Genomic DNA, 8,646 nt, shown 5'->3' with positions numbered 1-8,646 from the left:
CGGTTGATGGAAGAGTGGCCACCATTGTACCTCTCTCCTTGAATCGGACCTCAATCGTGTGACTTTGCATGTCCTCCCATCTGCATGTGGAGACTGTTTCCATAACTCTGGAGTCTACATGTTCAAAAGACTTGCTTCAGTCAATAGAAGACAGCAGAGTGGGCCTCTTATCAGCCTAGACTTCAAGACACTTTGCATGCTTCCTCTGGTTCTCCTGGGACCCTGGATGCCACGATGAGAACAAACCAGGATGAGTCTGAGATGAGAAGAGACTCGACTCAGAGATTCCCATTGTCTCAGCTGGAAGGCAGCCCCAGTCAACCTGGACGCTGACTGCAGACGCAGGAGTAAGACCAGGCATTTTGCGATGAATTCTGTCCCCCGAAATTCATATGTTGAGGTCCTAACCCCTAATATCTAGAATGTAATAGTATTTGGTGATAAGGTCTTTAAAGAGGTCATTAAATTAAAATGAGGTCATTAGGGTGGTGCCTTGTCCACGATGACTGCTGTGCTGACAAGAAGAGGAAATTTGGACACAGGTGTGCACAGCGGGAAGACCATGGGAAGACACAGGGAGAAGTCAGCACTTGGCAAGAGAAAGAGAGAGGCCTCAGAAGAAGCCAACCTCGCTGACATCTTGACCTTGGACTGTCAACCTCGGTAATGGTGAATAAATCAATTTTTATTGCTTAAACCACCGAGGCTGTGGTGCTTGGTTATGACAGACCCAGGGGACCTGGTAAGCGTGACCAGAAGAATCACTCAGCTGAGCCCCTCTCCTCTTGCCAACCATGGATTCACGAGGTCAGTAGGTGGCAGGTATTTAAGCCACTACGATCTGGGGTGGGGTCTCACAGAATCAACCGATAAACATTTGAAGGGCCAGAAAAATGGTTCAGCATTAATGGAAAAGAGAATAAGGTGAATTTCTGATTGAATGTCCCTCCTTTTCTCCCCCTGGACACACATCTGCCATATACGGGGACACTACAGTTATCTTCCCATAATTAGGGATCTAGAATTCCCTCTTCCAGAACATACCTGAAACCCCAACATTTCCATGTCAAAGCATCTCTCATCCCAGGCACACAAGGCCTCCCCACATCTAGGCCCTGTCTTGCAGTGTCAGTTCCCTCTTGGCCTCCACACACACGTCTCTCCCAGCCACAGTTACACATGGTAATCACTTTCTTAAATGCAGCACGGGTCATTTCTTTATTTTCAGGAAACAATATGAGAGCACTTTCAGAGTTAAAGTCGGCCCTTTATTTCATTCTCAGGCTGCTTGTGCTCCCGTGTCCTTCAGCTAGCCACGGCGTCGACAGCATTGCCCTATTCCAAAGATCCAACAGGAACTGATAGTTTCATGATCTCCTGGGCAAGAAAAAAATTTACATTCACCGCCAACACGCTTGCAGTTCTCTCCCGTGTCTAGAGACAGGACCTGGGCTGTGGAGAGGAAGATATTTTAGTCACTCACTGGGAGCAGTAATCACTGTGAATGCAGGGTCATGACAGGTGCACCGAAGAGCAGGCAGGAGAGGCTCCTTCTGCAGGCGCCTCCCTCAGAAACCCTACGGAGCCCCCGCTCCTTCTGCTCTGCTGCCACTGCTGTGTTGGTTCCTGGCAGACAGGACAGCCTCTGCTCTAAAGAGGGCAGTTGCCGAAGTGTCTGCCCAGAAAGCTGACTCAATACTCCCCTGCCTGCACCCGAGGGTCCAGTCCTTGCTCAAGATGCTCAAGGGGACTCTGTGCAGCCTCATGCAGCATGATGAGAACCCCCACAGCCTGCACAGTCCCAATGTGCCCTGGGCACAAAAGGACAGGAGAGATTGGGCCAGAGGAACAGGGCAGAAAGAGCAGACAGGGGTCAGGGGCCTTCTGCCCTGCTGTCCTCTGTGCTGCCTCCAGGGCTCAGGAGGGGCTGGCTTGTGGGCCTGTCACCATGGGGCATCCCGTCAAGAACATACACAATAAAAGGGCAGGAATCACATAAGTGGAACACACCTGGCGTGTCTCTCTTGCTCTACAAGGCCCCTCCTAAGCTCTCCCTTGTTTGTCCTCAGTTAGACTCTGTACCACTTCTGGGGTTTGTCTTCCTTTTCAGGAGAAGACAGAGTTGAGTCTGAGGACAGCTTGGTGACTCGTCTAAGTGCGAGTCAACATCGGAGCTGAGAAACACACACTGGTGTTTTGGCTCCTGGGTGCAGCTTTCTCCTTTATCCTGGGCTTTATCCCAGTCAGGGGAGTCAGACAGCAAGTGAGCCCTGGGGATGGTACCTCCTCCTTGGTCATTATCCCCATCATCTGTTCCAAGGCCAACCTCACCTGCCAGCCTGAAAGCCTGGCCTGGCCCAGTGGTGGTGTCTCTTCCTACTCACTGGTCCATGTTCCAGGGAAATGACCCATCCTTACCCTGAGAGATACTAAGGGCCATGTTTCAGTCCATTATGAGACTTCTAAGAATCTCCCCAAGACTTTCATCCTGTGGTTGACACTTTTCTTGATGCTCAGATTTATTACTTATTTCTAGACCCTGACCCACTCCCCCTATACTGCCTGGTCCCCATTCCCTGGGCATGAGACCCCCGCTAGCCCATACCAGCCAGTCTTCAGAGCTCACCTGTGGCAAAGTGAGGAAGTAGGATGAAGCAGGTCAGGAGCACGAAGCAGAGGCTCCGCATGGTGAATGCCGGCTGGACCCTGGGCGGCAGGAGAAGATGGAGGAGCTGCTCTGAGACTGGGACCCAGCGAGGCTGCTGCGGGTGGGAGAACCTCTGTTTATAAGGCTCCTAGGTGCTTTCACAACAGCACTTGTTTGGAAACCTTGCCTCCTATGATTGCGATTCCAGACATCTACTGATATCTATATATGGAACACTGTCCGTTACCCAACCCTCCTCCCTTAGGCACACTGTTCAGGTTGGAATGTTCTCACTTTCCACTCCAACATGGGATGCTTGACCTACACACCTGACCTCAGAGAGTGTTCTAGCATGGACCCCTAACTGAGGGTCCAGCAACCAGAGAGGACATTCTTTTCACCAAAATGATGGTCAGGGGTGGGTTGTAGCAGAAACTTCCATGACCATGAAGCCCACTGAGTTGGTTCAATCATTGGAGAAAGAAAAGCTGTCTTTGTTTTGAAAGGTACAAAAAGAATGCTTCCCCGGGATTGCAGCAGCCATTTCACTTTTGTAAAGAAGCAGATCTGGGCATAAATCAGACACTGGTGAAAATAGCCTGGGTTCTTGTGGACGTTGTGTCCACAATGGGTGCAAGAACCCCAAATCCTGACCTTCCTCTGGATTGCTCCAATTGTGGCCCTTGTTTATATTATCCAGGTTGAGCTAAGTTCTTGGTTATCTGCAATTGCAAGTGTGTTGTCTGGCAATGAAACTTGAGGCTGCCAGAAGAGGAAGCCCAGCCATGATGGGGGGCCCAGTAGGCTTGGTGCCCACCCCTGGCAACAGAGCTGTGCTTTTCCACTAGTCAGGTAAAGCAATGCTTTCACATTTGAAATGGCAGGAGTGTTCTAGATTCTTGTTAGATATTGCGGGAACCCTGGAGATGCTTGGGGGAGGTATTTGCAGCCATATCTTTGCTGTGCTGTCTTCTTGAACATTCACGTGGGCCTCCTCTGCTGTTCAGACCTGCAGCAGAAGCAGCTCTGGCACGCACAGTGGTCACGAGAAGGATGCGCGCACTCTTGCTCTTGTATTATTTGCTGTGATAACAGGGAGTCCTGACAAGACTGGACTCTGCAGGGGCAGGAGGTCAAGTCCCTTCTTCCTGGATCCTTTAAGACAGAGTAGTGAGGCTGGAGGGTTTGGGGGATGGTTTCGAAGCTGCATTTGTTGTGCAAGTTCTTTGCTTTTGCTTTATCTCTCGTCCATCCTTCCTTGTGCAGCTGTAGGGAGGAGCCTGCAGGAGATGATGAGGGTGTTAAAGACCCCCCCCTCACCTCCCCAAGTCAGTCCTGCTCCTGGGTGTGGAGAGACACAACCACCTCCAGTCACACAGAGGTCACAGGGGAGGGAAAGGTCTGGATGAAGACATTCGGGGGATTCAGCACAGATGACATTATAGGGCCCCTTCCCTCTCTGGATTCCACACCCAGTACAGTAAAAGGGCAAAAGAGGTATAAAGGAGTCCAGAAAATTCTGATTTTCTCTGCAACAACTAGTCACGCTGATATTTTTCAACAAATTCTTCCTCTGCCATCACAGCCCTGGACCATACTTCGTAGGACTCTGGGGCCCGTCTCCAGAGCAGAGCCCTGATCCATCTGGTCACTTTTCCAGAGAATCCTGTCTCTAAGGCTGCATTTATAAAGGTCTGAGCCTTCTCCTGAGCCGAGAACATCCCCCTCTTCCCCTATGCAGCACACAAGACCCATAAAGGTAGAAGGCCCAGGATACTCTTTGCGGTCTATGGAAGAGTCGCCACCATTGTACCTCTCTCCCTGAATCAGACCTCAACTGTGTGACGTTGCATCTCTGTCCATCTGTAGGTGGAGTCTGTTTCCTTAACTCTGGGTCTCCCTGGCCTTTTGACTTGCTTTGGTCAAGAGAAGACACCAGAAGGGGCCACTTATGAACTTTCACTTCAAAACACCTTGCATGCTTCCTCTGGTTCTGCCAGGACCCTGGAAGCCACGAAGAGAACAAGCCTGGGTGAGTCTGAGATGAGAAGAGCCTCGGCTCAGAGATTCCCATTGTCTCAGCCGGAAGGCAGCCCCAGTCAACCTGGAAGCTGACTGCAGATGCAGGAGTAAGGCCAGGTGTTGTGGGCTGAATTGTGTCCCCCCAAATTCGTATGTTGAGATCCTAACCCCTATCACCTCAGAATGTGTTTGGAGATAAGATCTTTAAAGAGGCAATTAAAACAAAATGAGGTCATTAGGGTGGGCCCTAAGCCACAATGACTGGTGTGCTGCCAAGAAGACAAAGTTTGGGCACAGGTGTGCACAGCGGGAAGACCATGGGAAGACACAGGGAGAAGTCAGCACTTGGCAAGAGAAAGAGAGAGCCCTCAGAAGAAGCCAACCTCGCTGACGTCTTGATCTTGGACTACCAGCCTCCATAATTGTGAGGAAATCAATTTTTATTACTTCAACCACCGAGGCTGTGGTCCTTTGTTATGACAGCACCAGAGGACTAACACCTGGAAGGTGAGACCAGAAGAATCACTCAGCTGAGCCCCTCTCCACTTGCCAATCATAGACCCATGAGTTCAGTAGGTGGTGGGTATTTAAGCCACTATGTTCTGGGCTGGGGTCTCACAGAGCCAAGCGATAAACATTTGAAGGCCCAGGACATGGCTCAGCAATTAATGGAAAAGAGAATAAGGTGAATTCCTGATTGAATGTTCTTCCTTTCTCCCCCTGCATACACATCTGCCATATATGGGGACACCAGAGCCCCCTTCCCATAATTAGGGATCTAGAATCCCCTCTTCCAGCACACACCTGACACCCCAACATTTCCATGTAAAGGCATCTCTCATCCTAGGCATGCCAGGCCTCTCCACTCCTTGGCCGGCCATGTACATGTCACTTCCCTCTCCATGTATACACACTGTTGCACGTAGTAATCACATTTTTAAAATACAGCACGAGTCATTTCTTTATTTTCAGGAAAGAACACTGTGGCACTTTCAGAGTTAAAGTCAGCCCTTTATTTCATTCTCTGGGTTCCTTGTCCTCCCGTGTTCTTCAGCTCATCATGGCGCAAACAGCATCTTCCTATTCTGAAGATCCAACAGTAACCAATATGTACATGATCTTCTGGGCAAGAAAGAAATCTACACCGGGCGCCAACAGGATTGCAGCTCTCTTCTGTGTTTATGACCAGGATATGGGCTGTAGAGAGGAAAATATTTCAGTTGCTCATTGGGAGCAGTAGTTAGTGTGAATGCAGGGACATGACCCGTGCCCTGAGGAGCTGGCAGGAGAGGCTCCTTCTGCAGGCACCTCCCTTAGAAACCCTACGGAGCCCCCGCTCCTTCTGCTCTGCTGCCACTGCTGCGTTGGTTCCTGGCGGGCAGGACAGCCTCTGCTCTAAAGAGGGCAGGTACCGAAGTGTCTGCCCTGAATGCTGACTCAAGGCTCCCCTGCCTGCACCCCAGCGTCCAGCCCCTGCTCCAGATGCTCAAGGGGACTCTGTGCAGCCTCATGCAGCCTGATGAGAACCACCTCACACTGCACACCCCGATATGCCCTGGGCACAAAAGGACAGGAGAGATTGGGCCAGAGGAACTGGGCACAAAGAGCAGCGAGGGGCCAGGGGACTTCCATCCTGCCATGTTTTGTGCAGCATCCAGGGCTCAGGAGGGGCTGGCTTGTGGGCCTGTCACCATGGGCCATCCAGTCAAGAACACACAAAATAAAAGGGCAGGAATCACAGAGTTGGAACATACTGGCATGTCTCTGCTGCTCTACGAGGCCCCTACTAAACTCTCCTTTGTTTGTCCTCATTCAGACTCTGTACAACTTTGAGGTTGGTATTGCTTTTCAGGAGAAGACAGGGTTGAGTCTGAGGACAGCTCGGTGACTTGTCTAAGTGTGCACTGTGAGTCAGTGTCAGAGCTGAGAAACACACACTAGTGTTTTGGCTCCTGGGTCCAGCTCTCTCCTTTATCCTGGGCTTTCTCCCAGGCAGGGAAGATGGACAGCAAATGAGCCCTGGGGATGGCACCTCCTACATGGTAGTTATCCCCACCACCTGTGCCAAGGCCAGTCACACCTGCAGGCCTGAAAGCCTGGCCTGGCCTAGTGGTGTTGTCTCTACCTACTCACTGGTCCATGTCAGGGAAATGACCCATCCTTAGCCTGAGAGATACAGAGGGTGATGTTTCAGTCCATTAAGAGACAGCTCAGAATCTCCCATGAGACTTTCCTTCTTTGGTTGATGTTCTTGATGCTCAGATTTATTACTTATTTCTAGACCATCAGCCACTCCTCCATATGGGCTGGTCCCCATTCCCATCACATTAGACCCCTGTGACCCCACACCAGCCTGGCTTCACAGCTCACCTTGGGCCATGTGAGGAAAGAGGATGAAGCAGGTCAGGAGCATGAAGCAGAGGCCCGCATGGTGAACGCCAGCTGGACCCTGGGTGGCGGGAGAAGATGGAGGAGCTGCTCTGAGACCTGGACCCAGCGAGGCTGCTGTGGGCTTGAGGAGCCTCTATTTCTACGCCTCCTGGGTGCTTACACAACAGCACTTGTTTGGAAACCTTGCCTGCTATGATCCTGATTACAGACAACTATTGATATCTGTGCATGGAATGCTGTTTATTACCCAACACCCCTCCAGCAGGCACACCCTTGAGGTGGGAATGGCGTCACTTCCCAGACTGGCGTGGGATCCATGACCCACACACCTGACCTCAGAGAGCATTCGAGGATGGTCCCCTAACTGCTGCCGCAGCAACCAGAGAGGACATTTCTTTCACCAAAATGATGATCAGGGGTGGACTGTAGTGGAAACTTCCATGACTGTGAAGCCCAGCATGTTTGTTCAATCATTGGAGAAAGAAAAGCTCTTTTTGTTTGAAAGTTACAAAAAGAATGCTTCCCCAGGATTGCAGCAGCCATTTCCCTTTTGTAAAGAAGTGGATCAGCGCATAAATCAGACACTGGTGAAAATAGCTTGGGTTCTTGTGGATACCATGTCCACAAGGGGTCCAAGGACCTCAAGTGCTGACCTTCCTCTGGATGGCTCCAACCGTGGCCCTTGCTTGTTTTCTCCAGGTTTAGCTGAGTTCTTGGTTATCTGTAATTGCAAGTGTGTGGGCTGGCAATGAGATTTGAGGCTGCGAGGCAGAGGAAGCCCAGCCATGATGGGGGGCTGGGCAGGCTTGGTTGTCGCCCCTGGGAACAGAGCTGTGCTTTTCTACTAGTCAGGTAAAGCAGTAATATCACATATGAAATGTGAGGAATGTTCTAGATTTCTTTGACAAGTCACAGGACCCCTGGAGATGCTTGGGGGAGGGATTCGCAGCCATATCTTTGCTGTGCTGTCTTCTTGCACGTTCACGTGGGCCTCCTCTGCTGTTCATGCCTGCAGCAGAAGCAGCTCAGGCATGCACAGTGGTCACGAGAAGGATGCGCGCACTCTTGCTCTTCCATGATTTGCTCTGATAATAGCGAGTCCTGACAGAGCAGACGCTCCTGCAGCAGGAGGGAAGTCCCTTCTTCCTGGGTCTGGAGCTGGATTCCTTTCCTGAGGAGGCTGCTGTTACAAATGACCACGTACTTGGGGCTTCAAAACCAGAAGTTGATTCTCTCAGAGCTGAGGAGGCCGGAACTCTGAGATCAGTGTCCCTGGGCAGAAGTCACGGTGTTGGCTGAGCCACGCTACCTTGGAGGCTCTAAGGAGAGTCTGTCCTTTGCCTCTTGCAGCTTCCAGTGGCTGCCAGCACCCTTCTATTTCAGCCGCATCCCTCCAGTCTCTGCCTCTGTGGACCCGTTGTCTCCAGCTCTCCTGTGGGTTCTGATTTCCATCTGCATCTGTCCTATAATGTGCGCTGGAATTAGGGCACAACCGAAAAATCCAGGATAATCTCCCATCTCAAAACCCTTAACTTAATCACATCTGCAAAGACCCTTTTACCAAATATGTCCATTCACAGGTTCTA

At 50.9% G+C, this 8,646-nt stretch overlaps 1 long non-coding RNA gene across 1 annotated transcript; it reads right to left on the bottom strand.

Moving 5' to 3' along the window:
• Positions 1 to 5,659: 5,659 nt before the first annotated feature.
• On the bottom strand, positions 5,660 to 7,160 carry LOC103557231 (uncharacterized). The gene is made up of 2 exons (XR_546412.2): positions 7,040 to 7,160; positions 5,660 to 5,866 (listed from the first exon to the last, which is right to left on the bottom strand). It is a non-coding gene; the product is annotated as an uncharacterized lncRNA (long non-coding RNA).
• Positions 7,161 to 8,646: the final 1,486 nt, after the last annotated feature.

The sequence above is a fragment of the Equus przewalskii genome, chromosome 28 (assembly GCF_037783145.1).
Source record: "Equus przewalskii isolate Varuska chromosome 28, EquPr2, whole genome shotgun sequence".
NCBI classification, from domain to species: domain Eukaryota; kingdom Metazoa; phylum Chordata; class Mammalia; order Perissodactyla; family Equidae; genus Equus; species Equus przewalskii.
This window is presented reverse-complemented; position numbering and strand designations above follow the sequence as displayed.